General features: G+C 49.2%; 1 long non-coding RNA gene across 1 annotated transcript in view; it reads right to left on the bottom strand.

The window, feature by feature from the left end:
* Positions 1 to 217: 217 nt before the first annotated feature.
* Positions 218 to 18,410, bottom strand: part of LOC141570164 (uncharacterized) — a 26,189-nt gene continuing 7,996 nt past the window's right edge. Inside the window, exons 3-4 of the long non-coding RNA XR_012494101.1 lie at positions 8,966 to 9,083; positions 218 to 282 (exon numbers count right to left, since the gene is read on the bottom strand). This is a non-coding gene — a long non-coding RNA (uncharacterized LOC141570164). The remainder of the gene's footprint in view (positions 283 to 8,965; positions 9,084 to 18,410) is intronic.

The following is an 18,410-nucleotide window of genomic DNA, read 5'->3' as shown; positions in this document are numbered from 1 at the left end:
GGAGGAAGAGGAGGGGTGGGAGCGGGTCCACAGTGCGCACAGAAAAAGCTCATAACTAGCTTTGATTAACTGCCTCCACCCTTGGATCTCTCTCCCCACCCCTCTCTCTCTCCCCCCCTCCATCCCCTCCCCCTCCTTGGCTAGGCCCATTCTCTTCCCTGAGAACATATCACTGATCAACCCTGTTTGCATATTAACCAGCTAACCAGCTTGCTGACCTGTGATCCTTTACTTCCTCAGCGAGAAGAACCGAGCCTCCCGTAACAAAGGTACCTCAGTCTCCTGCGATTTAAAACACTCTTTCAGGTAAAGCCAGTCACTTGGGGGTGAAGGTCTAGGCAAATTCAGGTTCAAATCTTCTCTCAGGGCCTTTGCTCTTCCCTTAAAAGTTTGCTGTGCCCCCAAATGGCTGCGGGGGCCTGGCTGTCCCTCTGGGTTCTCACTGGCCTGCACGGAGGCGTGCTTCGACCCACCCTCCCACTGCTGGCTTGAGGTCCACTCAGCTGGCTCGGGGCCACCTCGGCTCTGAGGAGATGCAGGTGCTCTGCTTTCAGCCACACCTGCATGCCATCAGCCCTGGGAGCAGACGCTCTGAGGTCCCCCGAGCCCTCGGCCCCCAGCCCTTCTCCCATGCCTTGCCCAGGCGCTGGGGAGCAGCGGGGGCTGGGGGGACAGAGGTGGTGCACATGACAAGGCAGAGGAGGGATGTTGACACAAAAAACATCCAAACCTCTAAAGAACTTTGTATGAGTTCATTTGAGCCAAAACTGATGACATCTGCTGGCGATCTAGCTGGGAGCTAGATCTCAAATGCTCTGGAGACTAACAGTTTTGCTGCTTCTTTTATGCATTTGAGATTAAGGAGGACACGAAAGGAAGCTTACCTGACGGTGGGAGAAAGCAAGGCATGGATTGGATTACAGGACAGTTAACAAGATGATGTGCTCTCCTGAGGGTGGTTAGGCTTATTTCAAAGTTGTGGGAACCTAGATGCATGGAAACAATGGACAGGGCTGCTTAAGGCAACCATAAATCTTTTACTGAAGAAGCTATGTGCCTGGGGCGTGAGTACCCACCATGACTTGCCCAGTTAGGAATTTATGATCAGATGGCCCTGAGAGGGTACTTTCCTTAGAATCCTTTCCCCCTTTTTTCATCCACAGGGAGGTGGTATGTCAGCCCCTCTCTCTACCTAAACAACCACAAGGCCTCCTGCTTCGGCCTAAATCCTCTCTGTTCCTGCCGGTAGCTGCCTTCTTCTGCTGGGAGTTTTTATACCACCTTTGGTCATGATGGGCAGGAACTGCAGTTGGAACCCTCTGACCTTTTGCTCTTGTCCCTCCCTCTGCCTGTTTCCCTCCTGATGAGACAAGTAAAGAGTTAACAGGGTGTGGAAGGGTGGCTCAGTTGGTTAGAGCTTGAGCTCTGGGCAACAGGGCTGCCAGTTCGATTCCCACATGGGCCAGCGAGCTGCGCCCTCCACAACTAGAGTTAAGTCAATGAGCTGCCGCTGAGCTCCTGGGTGGCCAGATGGCTCAGTTGGTTGGAGCGGGCTCTCAACCACAAGGTTGCCAGTTCGACTCCCTCAAGGGATGGTGGGCTGTGCCCCCTGCAACTGTCACAACTATCAATAGCAACTGGACCTGGAGCTGAGCTGCACCCTCCACGACTAAGATTGAAAGGGCAACAACTTGACTTGGAAAAGTCCTGGAAGTACACGCTATTCCCCAATAAAGTCCTGTTCCCCTCCCCCAATAAAATCTTAAAAAAAAAAAAATAATAAGTTAACAGGAGCAAGCTTGTGAGCTGGCAGGAACGATCTTAAACATTAACCACCTGACTCTGAATCCCCTGGCTAGCACTGCACCTTCAGGCTGACAAGCACCTTACATTCATAATACGAGATAGACAATTAAGTTTGTGAACTCATCCTAGAAAAAGTGCTACACACCTCACTACTGAATATCACTACCGTCAACTTCAAAGTACTCCCCTAGGGAAGCTATGCACCAACTCCAGCACCTACTCCACCCTTCAAAGCAATTTTGGAACTCTTCAGAACTGTCGACGTATTACCCTTGATGTCCTGAATGTCATCAAAATGTCTTCCTTTCAATATTTCCTTTAGAAAGAAGTCACTGGGGGCCAGAGCAGATGAGTAGGGAGGGTGTTCCAATACAGTTGTTTGTTTACTGGCTAAAAACTCCCTCACAGACAGTGCTGTGTGAGCTGGTGCATTGTCGTGATGCAAAAGCCATGAATTGTTGGCGAAAAGTTCAGGTCAGCTAACTGTTTCACACAGCCTTTTTCAGAACTTCCAAATAGTAAACTTGGTTAACTGTTTGTCCAGTTGGTACAAATTCATAGTGAATAATCCCTCTGATATCAAAAAAGGTTAGCAACATCACGGCAACAAATTCGCGAACTTAATTGTCAGACCCCATAGGTGGGGACAGAGCAGTCCCAATTGCAACAGCAACCCCCTGCAAGCTGCCATCCATCATAGATGGGAACAGGACAATTCCCAGGAGAAGACAATTGTAACGGCAACAACAATTGACAAGCACCCTACGTCCTGCATGGAAAAATGTAAAACCCCAGCATTTTTGCACATCAGCGCAGCTGTCTCCATCAGACTCTGCCCTGGAAAACTTCTGCCAGTTCCAAACAGAACTCTCTCTCTCTTTTTGACTTTCCATAAATCTTTTCTTACTCTTGTAGAGTCTCATAAAAGCTTTTACATTCTGCAAATGACCAGGGGTTAATTCTACGCCAAGACACCTCCCAGTCCTGGAAAACTCCTGCCCACACTCCTCTCATGGGGCATCTGTCTTCTCTAAACGCTGCCATAGGCACCCTCGTCATCCAACTTCCAATAAACCTTTTCTCGCTGTCCTACTTTTCTGAGTCTCATGAATGCTTTCACATTCTGTGAACGACCAGAGGTATCCAAAAAAAAAAAAAAAAGATACAGTTTAGAGAATTTCTGCTGTTAACAAACAAACAACACTTTTACTTTTGTACCCTAAATGGAGTACAAAACAGGTCAACCACTCTGAGGGCCAGATGTCAGAGCGTCCGGTCACTCCTCCTCTGCCCTGGGGCCTGGTCACAGTCAATGGTGCTGTCAGCAGGCTGACTGTCTGAAACCTGTGGGCTACCTGGAGTTGTAATTCTAAGTTCTTTGAACACAAGAGGTACAATTGATTCAAGCTAGTTTAAACTTAAGAATTTTTGGACGGCCCTGGGGACAGCTCCAGCCTCAACGTTACAACTGGATGACCATGCCTGGGAACAAACAGGGAGCAAGCCTGATGGGAGCTCAGGGGACAACGCATGAGGCTGCTTCCATCAGGTGACTCAGCCACAGGTCCCTTCTTGTCCACACAAGTTTCATACCCAGGGAGAGAATCTGATTGGCCGAGCTGAGATCACATGCCCAGCCCTGCGCTGTGGCATGTGTCTTACTTCGTTCAGACTGCTTGTGGACGAAAAAAGGGTTCTAACCTCACAGGGTGATCTGATCAAGATTCCTTATGGGGCAGGTCATGGTGAGTAGACATGATCCAGGCCTGTAACTTCTTTAGTAAAAGGTTTAGTTTGCCTTAAGCCAGCCCTGTCCATTGTTTTTGTGTCTCTAAGTTAACACACCTTTGATATGCCTTTTGTCAGACCCCTCAAGACAAGCAACCTTCAAGAGAGCACCTAATCTTAAGTATCCTGTAAACCCATCCCTGCCTTAATTTCTCTCACCTTCGTGTAATCTTCCTTATGTTCCCTCCTTAATCTCAAATGCATAAAAAAAAAAAACAACCTGTCAACTGTTATTCTCAGAAGCATTCTTCTCGGTCTGTTGAGATCTTGCTTCCAGGTGTACCCTCTATTTGAGTCAAATGAATTTGTTATAAAATTTCTCTGCAGGTTTGCACATTCTTATGTCGACATGCTATAACAAAATAACACAGACTGCATGGCTTATAAACAATAGACACTTATTTCTCACAGTTCTGGAGGCTGGAAGTTGGAGAAGGGGGAATCAACATGGTCAGGTTCTGGTGAGGACCCGCTTCTTTGCAGATTGTCAGCTTCTCCCTGTGTCCTCACAGGGGCCAGAGAGCTCTGTGGGGTCTCTTTTATAAATGCACTAACCCCATTCCTGAGGCTCCACCCTTGACACCTAATTGCCTCCCTCGCCCCAATACCATCACACTGGGTGCAGGATTCCAACATGTGAATTTGAGGGGGACACAAACATTCAGACCGTAACAGGGTGGTGCGCGTGAAGGTGAGGTTTGTTGGTTAGTCTACCCAGCAGAACCACATGGGGTGGAGGACAAGTAATTACCCAAAGGAAGGGGGTGCTGTTCCCAGAAAAGGCCAAGAGAGGATGTTGGGCAGGCGAAAGCCAAGATGTCCACTGCATCCCATCCTTTGCCCAGCACACACACACACACACACACACACACACACACACACACACACCCCTTCCTTTCAGGTACAGGATTTAAAAAATGCCTTTCTTATAAGATGCGATAACCCAGATAAAGCACTGAAAGTACCCACTCTTCTCTGAGGGGTGGTGTCTTGAAGCCATGCCCAATGATTGGCAGTGGATTTACCCAATGGAGTGGCTGAGCTGTGAATCGGGACCTCTGGCCTTCTCTCATTTTATCACAACTCTTGTTGACATTCTCAAATCCACGGCCTAAGAAGTAAATTTAACCACCACTAATAGACAGTAAAGGGAATGAAGAGGAGAAGGAAGGAAAATTCTGAAAAATTATTCCATGACACAGCAAGCAAAAAGTTACAACTGTTGGTTATAATCTTTTCCTGAAACTTGCATTAATATTATTATTATTACCAGTCTCCAGAAAATATTAATGGTAATACTAGGAGTAGTCATTATAGCTATAATTTACTGAGTGCTTGCCACGTGCCAGGTACTATTCTAAGGGCTTTACAAGAATTAGCTCAAGGTCATGGGGGGTATTCACGACTTCCCTCCTCTATTGCCTGTGCCCTTATCCCCTTGCCTTCAGCCAGTTCCTCAGCAGGTTGGAGCCCTTTTCGCAAAGGGAAGACCCTAACCTTCCTGTCTTCCTGAACGAGGTGGTGGTAGCCTTCCAGCTGCCTTTCCCCCGGCCATGGTATAGCGAGCAGGCATGGATCCCCGGCCCCACACCAGTGCATTTTGGCTACTTCCCATCAATGAATATGGCCAGCCATGTTGGCCAACAACATAATCCTCTTTTTACCTATTTGCCTCATGGCTCAGGAGCTCAAAAAGGCGGCTCACCAACATGAAAATATACTTAATGCTACTGAACTGTACACTTGGTTAACCCCTTAACCAAGTACACTTGGTTAACCCCTTAACCAAACCATAATATAAATTTTATGTTATATGTATTTTACCATAATTTAAAGAAAAAGCCAGCTCAAAGAAAAATGGCACAGCCACTTTAAGAAACAGTCTGGCAATTCCTCAAAATGTTAAATATATCATCAATGATGAATGGATAAATAAATCATGGCATATGGACATACAATGGAATATTATTCAGCCATAAAAAGGAATAAATTACCAGTACATGCGACCATGTGGATGAACCTCAAAGACATTATGCAAAGTGAAAGAAACCAGACACGAAAGGTCCCATATTGTATGATTTCATTTATATGAAATGTCCAGAATAGGCAAATGTATAGAGACAGAAAATAGATTAGCGGTTGCCAGGGCATGAGGGGAGGGAGGAAAGGGGAATGACTGCTACAAGATATGGTGTTTCTTTGAGGGTGATGAAAATATCTGGAATTATATAGCTGGCTGCACAACTCTGTGAGTATACTGAAAATCATCAACTTATACATTTATGGGAGAATGGTATGGTACCGAATTATATTTCAATAAAACTGTCTTGTTTATTTTTTTTTTAAGCCAGTTCACACTTTCAGTTTCCAATTTAATCATTACTAGGTGAACTGGTGGAAGTATTCCTTTTTTAGGTACTAAGCTAAACCTTCTTGATAAGTAGAGCCTCAAGTCGTATAATGGGAAGCAAAATTTGGGGGCAAATGGTGTAATTGTAAGAGGCAGCACTCCCTCCCCTCCCTGTTGGTTTCTGTACCCGTGTAGCCTGGTTATTGGGAGAAATGGCATATGGATTATTGCTCGTACAGGATCCTACAAGACAGTGTCTTGTCCCACCCCAGCTGGAGCCACTAGGATCTCAGGTCCTAAGGATGAGCAGGGAGAGAGCTGCCCTGTCACCTACATGACGCTTCCCCCAGTACCTCACAGCCATTAGGGTGGTAATTATAAAAATATACAGAAAATAACAAGTGTTGGTGAGGGTATGGAGCAATGGGAACCCTTGTGCACCGTTTATTGATGGGAATGTAAAACGGGCAGCTGCTGTGGAAAATAGTCTAGCAGTTCCTCAAAAAATTAAAAATTGAATTACCATTGGACCCAGCAATTCCACTTCTGGGTGTGTACCCAAAAGAAGTGAAAGCTGGATCTTAGAGATGTTTGTACCCCCATGTTTCTAGAAGCATTATTCACAATAGCCAGGAAGTGGAAGCAACCCAAGAGGTCTATGCGTCGTACATTGGAATGTTACTTGACCTGAACAAGGAAGGGAATTATTCTGGCACAGGCTACAACACGGATGCGCCTTGAGGACACTATGCTAAGTGAAAGAAGCCAGACCCAAAAGGATAAATACAGGAAATAGAATAGTGATTGTCAGGGGTTGTGAGGGGGGGAATGGGGAGCTATTCTTTAATAATTACAGAGCTCCAGTTTTACAAGATGAAAAGAGTTCTGGAGATGAATGCTGGAGATGGCAGCGCAACAATGTGACTGTACTTAATGCCACTGACAGTGCTCTTAAAAATGGTAACGATGCTGCCTTTTATGTGGCTTTCCCCTAGGGCATGCTGCTCTTTGCACTGCGAGGTCCCTTGTTAGGTAAGGGCTGCGTGGCCCACAGGCGCTCCCTCCCTCCCAGCAATGCTGGGGAGGTTGGGATTGCAACCTGGAAGATAGCCACGCTGCTGACTGGCTGCTCCACCCAACTCCACGGTGGCAGCTGGCAGAAGGGAAAGTCCACACAGCTCAGCCAGCCGGTGAGTGAGAACTCGGTGTTGTAGGCCCAAGGTTAAGATAACCCTAAGCCACAGCTGTGATATTGACGGCCCGGGGTCCTTTGGCAGCTCCATGGCAGAAACCCAACTCCAACAGGGTAGTCAGGGAGGGTGGAGGAGGGGCCTTCAGGAGCACTGACCCTGAAATTCTTGGGTTCCCACAATCTCTTCCCTATGGCATTTAAGGATAGTTTGAGCAAGAGCTTCCCAGAGAGCACAATTTGCGAAATACTAAAGTCCGACCCCTGCCCCATAACTTCATCTGGAAGCAGCCCCAGAATCCGACAGCCCAGTCCAGAGTGGAGAGAAAGCAGAGGTCACAGGGGAAAGGAACACTGAACTTGGCCCCTGGTCCGCTGGGTCCCAGGCCCTTGCTGTTTGTCCTAACAACCCTCCAGCACCATTTCAGCCACTTCCCAGAGCTCTTGTAAAGATTGAATGGTTTTTCTTGACGGTGGTAAAGGTTGTCATCAGGTACTCTGGTCATCGTTGACCATTTTTGTACACCCAGGACTTGCCTTTCATGGAAGATTTGAGGGACTCTTGAGTGGATGCTCCCCTTCCTTCTCCGCCCCCCCCCATTAGAAGTACAGATTTTCATGATTGTGGGGTTGTAGGGACGGGAACTGGCAAGTGTAAAACATTGCACATGGAGCGGTGTGCTGGGAGCGTACAATTCTGCACCCAATTCCAATGCTAAGTTTTCCCCCCACACCTCCAAGGAATTTTTTGACATCATATGGGTGTCCTACAATTTAACTCAATGCTGATACTATCTACCCAGAGATGGCATCACATCCTATAGGTCACGGGCTCAGCCCTGCGCGACTCCCCCGGCCCCTCCCACACTTCAGACTGGGTTGTCACCTGTGCTTCTGACCAACTGGCTATAGATCAGAGGTTTCTGTGACCTCCTCCTAGGGTTCGATTAAGTTGCTAGAGCAGCTCACAGAACTCAGGAAACTAGTTTACTTCCTAGATGACCAGCTTAGTCTAAGAGGATATAACTCAGGAACAGCCAGATGGAGCAGATGCCCTGGGCCAGGTGTGGGCAAAGGGTGCCGAGCTTCCACGCCCTCTCCAGGGGCGCCCCTCTCCCAGCAGCGCCACGTGGTCACTAACCTGGAAGCCCTCAGAACCCCATCCTTTTGGGTTTTTATGGAGGCTCCATTACCTGGGCATGACTGACGATATCATTGGCCTTTAGCAATTGAACTCAAAGCTATAGCCCCTCCCCCTCCCTGGCTCCACTGGCAACCAGTCCCTACACTCAGGTATCGTAGGAACATTCCAGAAGTGACCTTATTAAGGTCACAAGATAACGTTTATCGCGCTCATCACTTAGGAAATTCCAAGGATTTTAGGAGCTCTGTGCCAAGAACGGCATTGAAGACCGAATATGTATTTCTTATTCTAAATCACAATATCACAGAGCATTTCATGTATGGTCTCGTTTCACCCACACAGTCCTTTTAAGAGGCAGGGAGCACAGGCTCAATTTGTAGTTGCCCAGACTGGGGCATGTGGATTTGAGCACCTCACCTGAGGTGCAGAGTCTGACCCCACTACTAAGTGCTAGGGTTGGGTGAGAACCACGGTCCGTACCACTCCGAGTTCTCCCACTGGCGCACATCTCAGAAACCCCCAGCGCACTTCCATGGACCAAGAAATAAGTGAGTTTGCAAAGTGCGCTCCTCGTGGGAGTCTGGCCCTGTGATGGGTAAGCAGGGCTTGGAACGGGAGGCTAATGTGTGCGAGGGGAGAATTTATTTACCTAGTCAGCATTTTCTTGGGTTGCAAGTGACAAACCCACCTTGAACTAGCAGCAAAAGCAGGGATTTATTTGAAGGCTATATCCAGCTCAGCTGTTTTTATATTGCAGGTCACAGTCCTTGAGTGGGTCAGGAATTCAGCTTAGTGGGTCTCAACTCCTAGTAAAAGAAAACAGAATGGAAAGTATTAGAACGTATCATACATAATAAGGGTGTAAGTATCATTTCATGAAAATTTCATATATATATAATCATAATCTTACTGTGTGCCTGTGTCTGTGTGTGTGTCCCCGTCCCGGGTTGCAATGTGAAATGGGTCATAGATAGAATGTTTGAGAGCTAGTGATGTAGCTCATGGAACCAAAGTGAGATCTACAGGGTGTCAGGAGCTCTGGGAATTTCAGGTCCTGAGATTAGGGACCCCATCAGAGGTCATAGGTCATAGGTGTCTCTCTCGCTTGACCCCCCACATCTAGTCTGCTGACCTGGTGCTTAGACTGCCACAGGGAGGCAATCACACATTAGCAGAAGAGATCAAACAACAGAATTCTGTCTTGGCGACAGGCATGAGGGCCTGATCTTAGGTTATTTTATTAAGACAAGAAAAGATCTCTTTTTCCCCACAGTTCTGACCAGCACTGAATGTATACAGCAGCAGACTGGTGACGACTCCTGCCACTCTCCTCTCTTAGAAGTTCTTAAAACCAGGATTGGCTCAACGAGGCCTGTGGCCATTCCCTAGCTGGGGACCTGCACTGTGACTTCAGAGAAAACCAAAGCCCTGGGGCTGAATGGTACTAGTAAGAAGACAGAATCTTCCAGTCAGGAAGAGCTGGGGGCAGGAAGTTGTATTACTTTGATCACAGCAGACACTTGACTTTATTTGTAGCCCGAGCTCGTGGTCAGTGGCACCCACAGGTGATGCTCAATGACAATAGCCATCTCCCCTGATCTTACTCTGGGCTTGTGACAATGGCTTTACACGCTTAGGTTAATCCTTTGAATAACTCCATGAGGTCAGGCTGCTGTTGTGCTGTTTTACCAGTGAGAGCACTGAGACTTGGAGACGTAAGTAACGCGCTCAAGGCCACACGTTCAGCCAATGGCAGAGCTGGGGCCTGAGCCCGGATGCCTGGGTTCTGAGGCCAGAACCCAAATTGCTCTCTGTTCTCTTCAGCCTCCAGGAGCCGAGGACTCTGGCTCTCTCCAACCCTGAGGTCAGGGGACCTCAGTCCTCTGCCCTCTCCATTATGTCCAGGGCTGCCTCTGGCCTCTGCAGAGAGGGCGATGGGAGCAGGGATTCCACAAGCAGGAGAGACATGGGCTCTTCACCAGAGTTGGGCCGCGTGCCAGACAAGGTCCCAGACATGCAGCCAGCCATGAAAGATACCCCTCTCTTTCCTGCCACTCTGCACAGGGAAGGGCAGGCTCTCCCATGCCAGATGGTCTCCAGGTGGCTTTTCACTGAAGACTTTCCCAGAGAATCTCGGGGACCCAGGGAAACTTGGGCTGGGACATTGCTCCAGCCCAGCATCCAGAGAGCCGGCTGCCTCTTGGCTGCCCTGCAGAGGCCTGAGCAAATCCCTTCTCTTCTGAGCCTGTTTCTCCATCTGTCGTGAGTTGACTGGTGACCCCAAAATGCTATATTAAATTCCCCACCCCCGCACCTGTGAATTTATTTGGAAATAGGGCCTTTGTAGATGTAACTAAGGATCTCGAGATGAGATCATCCTGGATTTAGGGTGGGTCCTAAAATCAGTGACAGTGTCCTTACACGACACAGAAGAGGAGAAGACATGAAAACACACCGAGGGGATGGCCATGTGACGACAGAGGCAGAGATGGGGGTGGTGCAGCCATAAACCGAGGGCATGTTCCCCAGGGCACCCCAGCTAAGCCAGCAATAGAATGGGACCCTGGACCCTCAGGGAACACGTCCCAAGTGTTTTACATCCTCACAAGTGGCACACTTTACAGTTTACAAAGCACCTCTCCATCCGTTATCTACCTGGTCCCCGGTGGTAGGCATTTCCTTATTCATCAAATATTTATCAAGCCCCTGCTGCTTACGGTGGACGTGACGATGGAATGAGCCTCGGCATATAAAGGACTTAGAGCTGTGCCTGGGCTCTATTGTGGGCCCAGGCCAGCAGTGGGTGCTTGTGGTGTGGTGCTGAGTGGGGGTGGTACAGCTTTATGACCAGCATGAACTTGGCCTTGTACCAGGCAATGGAAGTAACAAGACTGATATGGGACCTGCTTTTATGGCCCTCATGGTCCATCAGGGGGAGGGACTGTACTCACTAATTGTATAACAGAGGCAAAATCCTACCCATTTCATCTTAGATGTTTGAAAAAAAGGTGGTTTCTTCTTTTAAAATGTGGTTTCTTTATTAGCTATAACTGAGAGCAATAGCCCACACGTGTATTGCTTGCTTACTCTATGCCATGAATAGTTTTAGGTATTTTCACCTAGTTTAAATTTCACAACACCCTATGAGGCAGGTGTTGTTACAATTGCCATTTGGCAGATGAGGCAACTGAGGCACAGAGAGGTTAAGTAAGTTGCCCAAAGTCACCCAGCTAGCAAGCAATGAAGCCAGAATTCAAACCCAGCAGTCTGGCTCCAGAAGCCACTGTACTACATTGTCTCTAGTTGACAAGCACCCCTCACTGTTGTGTGTGTGTGTGGGGGAGCAACTTAGATGAGTCAATTCAGAGGATCAGAGCCTTTCCTGGTAAGTGCTTAGTATCTCAGGGTCCCCCCTCCCCCCTCCTCCACCCCTAACCGCCACTGCACTTTCTCCTCTCCAAGACAGTGCCTGTGTATATGGGAGGAGAGGGGAGGTGGCAGAGGGGGCCTGGGATAGGGCCTGCTGAATAATACATGATTTTTAAAATTTACAACCATTATTCAGTTAGCAATTACAATTGTGAATATTGTCTCATAGGCAAAGTAAAAGAGTCTATTACCTGGTCTTGGTAAAGAAGGCCTCCATGAAGGAAGGGCTGGGAAGGTGGAGGGGAGACCACTCTAGGCCAGGAGAGGCTAACCGGGCAGTTGGGTCAAACTGCCCCCACCCCTCCTGCTGCCAAGGCCAGAAACCTGGAGGTGCTGTCCCAGGAGCCCGCAGTGGGGCACCAGCTCCAGTTTTGAGCCCCCTCCATCCAAAATAGGAAAGCCAAAATTTCCTCAGAGAAGCACAAGGCCTTTGGCGACTCAGAGCTGGGCCGAGGTGATGAACTTTGACCCTGCTGACTCACCCTTGAAGGCTGAGACTCCCCTCTCCGACACCCAGCCCAAAGCCAAACCACAGACACTCCTCAGGGGCCAAATTCTTAAGTCCACAGCCTGCATTCTAACCTTCTAACCTCAGCCACGACCAGCTTCACAAAATTCCTGACCTGGCCAAACGGGTCGTCTCGGGTTTTCCTGAATATTCCATATCCGTTCCTACTTCCCTGACTCTCTGGGACGTCTTTCAACACCCGCTTTGCAGGCTGCCTTTCTAATCATCAGACAGGGGGGGTCGCCCTCCCCCAGCCCCTTCGCCGGCCCTTCTCCCCACCTGCCGAGTGGTGGTGAGAAAGCTCATCTGAAAGATGACAGTCTGAAGGGCTTTAACAAACACTGAGCGTGTGTGCTCTGCGGGAAGACGTTATTTATACGAGTGTTTGATTCCCAGCTCCTCTTTCTCATCTGTCCGCGAGATGATAAAACATTTCATTCCTACTCATTTCTCCCTCCTCTCATGAGCCTACTCGATACAGAAGGATCACAGGTCTTTGAAGTCCTCGGGGACGGAGCTAGATCCCTCAGTCACTGGGGACCGAGCCCTGTCCCGAACTTGCACTGGATTATGAGGTAAATGGGAACCAAACCTACGGCGCCGCTGTTAAGAACAACCGCCCCCCCCCCCCAGCCCCGCACCCCCTGTAGACCTGGGGGTTGGTGCCCACAGCAGCTGGTGCTCTAACTCGTACACGCAGGTCCCTGTGTGCTTCCTCCGTCACCCACGCCTGGTGCGCAGGAGTCCCTCATATTCAGCCTCACCTCCAGCCCTCCGTGGGCAGACCTGACCCGTCCCCGACCTCCTTACGTTCTCTCACGGCTCCCCACTTTCCTTGGAAGTTTCCTTCTCCCGCTGCTCTTCCCCGTCCCAATCCTTAAATTGAGGGTCCTTCTCTTCTTCCCTCAATGTCCTCTCTCGGGGGATTCTGTTACTTCCTCTGCACTAACTCGTGCCCTGGCCCTGTGCGGGTGGGGTAAACTGAGGCTTCTCCAGATGGCCAGATAAATTCAGGGTCTTCTGTGCTACCACTCCAGGTGGCGGTGGGCTAGGGCTGGGGCTGGGGCAAGTGCTTCCAGCCGAATCAGGTCCGAGCAGGCATTCCCAAGGAACACATCCAAGTCCTGCGAATGGGAACACTAGGAAAACCTCCTGTGGACCACGTAGGTTTTGAGAAAGAAATGACTGTGCTGGCGTGCGTTGTGTGTGATTTTAGACAGACGAGAGAAAAACCCAACCAGCAGCCTGGGCTGTGGGATCCTTTCCCACTTTGTGTCACTGCTTCCACTGTCCCCTGGGGGCTGGGGTGGGGGTGTATGTGCAGAGCTGATGTCCCTCCCCTGCAGAGGCTGAAGCCTCAGAGGGGTTTTTGGTAGCTAAGACCTGGGTTTTGATTGATTTTAAAGGAAAGGGGGGAGATATTAGGAAAGGGATCGGAGATGTGGGGAGAGGGAAGGGTATATAGGCAACCGTAGGATGCCAGGCAGAGCGGATGAAAGCAGGGGGAGGGGAGCCGCAAGGGGGCGCTGCAAGCCCCGCTCCCCCCGGGAGCGACTGCTTCTCTCTGAGCCCTGCGGACCAGAGGTAGCCACACCCCGTGCCATCTCCACATACACGCAGCCCCTTGGGGAAAACAGGGGCGTGGCTTCGGGGCAGCAGAGAAGGGCCCCTCCGCCTTTCCTGGTGGCAGGAGCGCTGTGGCTCCGGGGCTGGGGAGGATATAGAAGCTGGAGAAACGTGGCCACTTTCCCGATGCCACCTCACCAGAGAACAGCGCAAGCTTTGGAACGCATGTGTATCCTTACGCCTGCTCGGCAGACGTCCCACAGACACTTCAGATGCTACTGTCCCAAGCGAGACTGGGCTCCTCCTGGGGACCCTGCCCACCTTAGTAAAGGGCGCCACCATCTGCCCAGTCACTCAACCAGAAACTCAAGTCCCCGTTCGCCTGCCTCCCCTGCACAGCCGGACGGTCCCCTTCCTTCTTTTTCCCTCTGCCCTGCCTCTCCCATGGCTCAGAGCCACCAGACATGGGCTCCACAGCAGGCTCTTAAAGGGCTCCCTTCTCCAAACCAATCTGTGGTTGGCAAAACAAAACAGCAGGACAGTGGTGTCCTCTGGGAGGTGGTGGCTACAGGGATGAACCAGGAAAGGCATGTAGGAACTTTTTGGGGTGATGAGAATGTTCTGTATCTTAATAGGGGGTTGGGTTACACAAGCGTATGAATCTGTCAAAACTCAGCAAATATACACTTCAGACAAGTGTGTTTCATTGGATGGAAATTCTTCATCAAACGAAAAAAAATGCAACTATTGAATTCTCTTGAAGGACATCGTATTGAGGGGGAAGTGGCTGGCAGAAATCTGCAATTTACTTTGAAATGCCATAAAAATAAGAAAGATTGATGGATGCATGGAGGGATAGATACACATGTGGTAGATAAGACCAGTAAAATGTCAGTGGAGAATTTAGGTGGTGGGAAATTCTTTCAACTTTGCTGCATGTCTGGAAATTAGTATACGATATTGGGGAGAGATGTCTCCTGCCTCCAAACTTTTCCCCTTCATTATGTTGTTCCCAGTTGCAACGAATATGGTGTTTCCAAGACAGAAAATCAGACCATGGCCTTCCCCTGCTTGAAACCCTTCAGTGGCTGCAGGAAGGAACCTCAACTTCTGTGCCCTTTCCCCCACAAGGCTGTCCATATTGGCCTCTGTTTATTTCTCTGGCTGCTTCCATCACCCCATCCCTCGCTATTTCCACCACAAAAGCACAAAATATTTGCACTTCCCTGCATGTACCATGCTGCTTACAACTCCTGTAGCAGAAATTTCTATTATACTTTACATTCACTATAACTTCTTCCCTTCTTTCTCAGTAACTGATCTCCCATTTTTTTCAGTTTTAATTTCTTTTACTAAAATGTATTTTATTTTTATTGAGATAACATTGGTTAAGATTCAACATTGTATAAGATTCAGGCATACAACATTATAATTCGATCTCTGTATATATCACAGTGTACTCACCACCAAAAGTCTAGTTTCCATCTGTCACCATATATTTGACCCCCTTTACCCATTTCACCCTCCCCCTCTGTTGTCTGTATCTATGAGTTTGTTTTTGTTTTGGTTAGAATTACCAATTCTTTTCTGGGGATATGGCCATATGGAAATAAACACTACATTTCCCAGCCTCCCTTGCATAAAGCTGTGGCCATGTGATATGCAGTGAGAGGAAGTATTGATTACAACTTCCTGAAAGTGTCCCTAAAAGTAAGGGACACAACCTTCTTCACACTTTTTGCCTTCCTGCTGGTTGGATGATGAGTCATCTTGGATCAAGAGGTGGAGGCCATGTGTATAATATGGCGGAGCACTAAAGTGGATTGAGGCTGGGTCCCTGACACTGCTGTGTGCCACACAGGCTCTGGATCCCTACCTCTGGACTTCTGGATGAAAGAGAAATAAATATTCTCTTGTTGAAGCCATAGTATTTTGGATTTTCTGTTGTCCACCACCAAACCTAGTCTTAACACACCAACTTCCATGTTCTTAAATGTTTTTGTCCTTGCGCTTGGAGTATCCTTTCCTCACTTCACTCCTAGCAAACAAACCCCTATTGACCCTTCAAATTCATACTCAAGCACCACCTTCTCTATTACGTGTTCTTTGATGGAATGAATCATTTTCTCCTTTATGAGTCTTTTGTACCTCATATCACAGTGAGCAATTATTGAGCACTTATTGTGTACTAGGCACAGTACATGCACTACCTCTTTTAATCCTCATGATGACATTTGAGATAAATAGGTAATTATTTTCAAAGTCCCCATTTTACAGATAAGAAAACAAAAGCTCTGGAAAGTTATAATGCTTTCCCTGGATCACAAAAGTTATACAAGATAGGGCCAAGCATCAAACCCACATGTCTGATTCCAAAGCCTTTAACCCTCTGTGAAACTGCCTCTCTTACTGTCCTTATCACAAAGTGCTGTCAGCATCTGTTTACACATCACTCCCTCCTATGGTCCCCTAAAGCTCGGGGACTGTGTGGTATTCACCTTGGCTGCCCAGAGCCCAGCACGGAGCCTGGCACCAGGTGAGCACATGTTTGTGGAACCAAACTGTCCATTCTAAGTCCCCTCGTCCTGGTTCTGACACTGGAGGACCTTCCTGGGAGGTCTCACCGCCTATAGCACTCCTGTCCCCATGCATCCCTGCATCCCTTGAACTTTGGCACAGTTTGTTACCTGTTTAGAAGAACCTTCAGGGTGCTCCCTAATACTTTAAGAGCCAGCCCAGTTGTCACCTCGGCCAACAGGACTTCTCCATGTAGACCTCAGCTGCCTTCTCGCCCTCCCATAGCCCTTTGCTCAAATCCCTGTTGCTTTCCGACTTGGGGTGTTTCCTCTACTAGACCGTGAGTTCCTTGAAAGGACGGACCATGGATTATTAATCTTTTAATAATTTGGAAAACGATCCCTGGTCGGTGCCATGCGTATACTCGTACAGATGGAAAAAGACCCCACCCTGGCTGGCTGGGGAGGTGGATGGGTAAGCAAAGGAACCCAGTGGAAGAGGCCCTGAGCCAGAGATAGATGCTTTTCTCCTTGCCTCCACTAGATGGCAGCAGGGTCTACCAATTGTCAGCCTTCCAACTGCTTTCACCTCCAAGAAGCCAAGACCCTGAATGATTCAGTTCAATAAAATGAACATTCAAAGAGCTTACTGACCTGACTCTTTATTAGGTTTTGTCAGACAGGTGAGAGGAGGGAGAGGAAGGACCCAAAAGTTAGATCAGTTCCTAGCTGTGAAGCACAAATTCTGAAACTAGATTTGTCTGGATTTGAATTTTGTGCTTGGTATTTCCTAGCTGTGTGACCTTGGGTGAGTTACTTAACCTCTCTGTGCCTCAGTCTCCTCATTTGTAAAATGGGGCTTATAAAAATGTCGATTGAAAATGGCTGCTGAGTAGCAGTGCCTCCTGAGTGCCGTAAGTAGAGTGAGTGTCTGGCTTTTATATTCCTGCCTCTGAGGAAGGTCACAAGGTAGCAATGGGGAGCTGTACCCCAAAATAGAGAGAGGTAAAAGGTTGCACTCATGTAGGAGCACAGAGGGGGAAGAGGGCACACCTTCTGGGAAGAGGGTGGAGTGGAGGGAGAGATTCCTGGAGGGGGAGCTATTTCTGTGAGATGGGCGAGGAAGGGAGGGGGGAACACATCGAGGAGGGTGGGTTGTGAAGGTGGGGCTGGAGGAAAGAGGGGAGGAAAAAGGAGCGGAAAGTAGGCTGTGTCCCCAGGCTACACATGTTGACTGGGATATTGGGATCCTTGTGTGTCCCTGCCAGCCTTCCTCCAATAAGCCCCTCTGGGCCTCCAGGGAGAGGAGGAGCCTTGCTGTAGAGCTGTATTTTTAGTTCCCTGTGCCTCTCCCCAGCTGCTATAAGACACCTCTCCCCGCCCCCAACCCCCCGCTGCCTGGCTGGAGGCTCCACAAGGACAGCTGGGGAGAAGGGGAAATGTGGTCAGTATGGTGGCTGCTAGAGGGCTGGTGGGAGTGGGTGTGGGCCCCAGTGGAGCCTGGGGCAAGCTTGGGGTCCCGCCACCCTGTCAAGGTCCTTGGGCGGGTCCTGCAGGCTCGAAGCCCAGCCCTGCTCTGAGTCTGGCCTGGCCTGGTCCAGGAGGGCAGACTCTGCCAGGAAGGAGCAAGTTGAGCTCGGGGCAGGAGGGAGGCACTGCCCAGGCTGGCCTCCAAAGGGGTGGCTGCCAGGAGGAGGAGGAAGAGAGATGGTCAAGGTTGAGCGGACCCCTGGCTTTCAAGAGCCAAGATGCTCTCATTCTTTTCAACTTTGGTCCCCCTCTGTGGCTGTGAAAGCATGATCCCCGTGGTTCACTGGGGGGAGTGGGCTGCCTGAGGGCTAGCAATTCCTAGGTCAAATAGCCTGTGCTTGAGCCCCTTGAAAGAGAGGGGCCCAGTGCACAGCTGCCTGGGGACTCGAACCTGTGCAATGGGTGCTGGAAGCCCCTTGCGAGGGAGGGCTCTGTGTGTGTGTGTGTGTGTGTGTGTGACGATAGGTGAGGGTCGCCAGACGCTGAAGAGCACAAAACCAGTCTTTTTCCCCACACAGGCTCCTGCCTCACCCTGCCAGGGGAGAGAGCTCAGTTAAAGTTCTGGGGATATTTAGTCTGAACAA

The sequence above is a fragment of the Rhinolophus sinicus genome, linkage group LG02, assembly GCF_036562045.2.
Source record: "Rhinolophus sinicus isolate RSC01 linkage group LG02, ASM3656204v1, whole genome shotgun sequence".
NCBI classification, from domain to species: Eukaryota; Metazoa; Chordata; class Mammalia; order Chiroptera; family Rhinolophidae; genus Rhinolophus; species Rhinolophus sinicus.
Note: the sequence above shows the minus strand (reverse complement) of the source record. Positions and strands in the feature narration are given on the sequence as shown.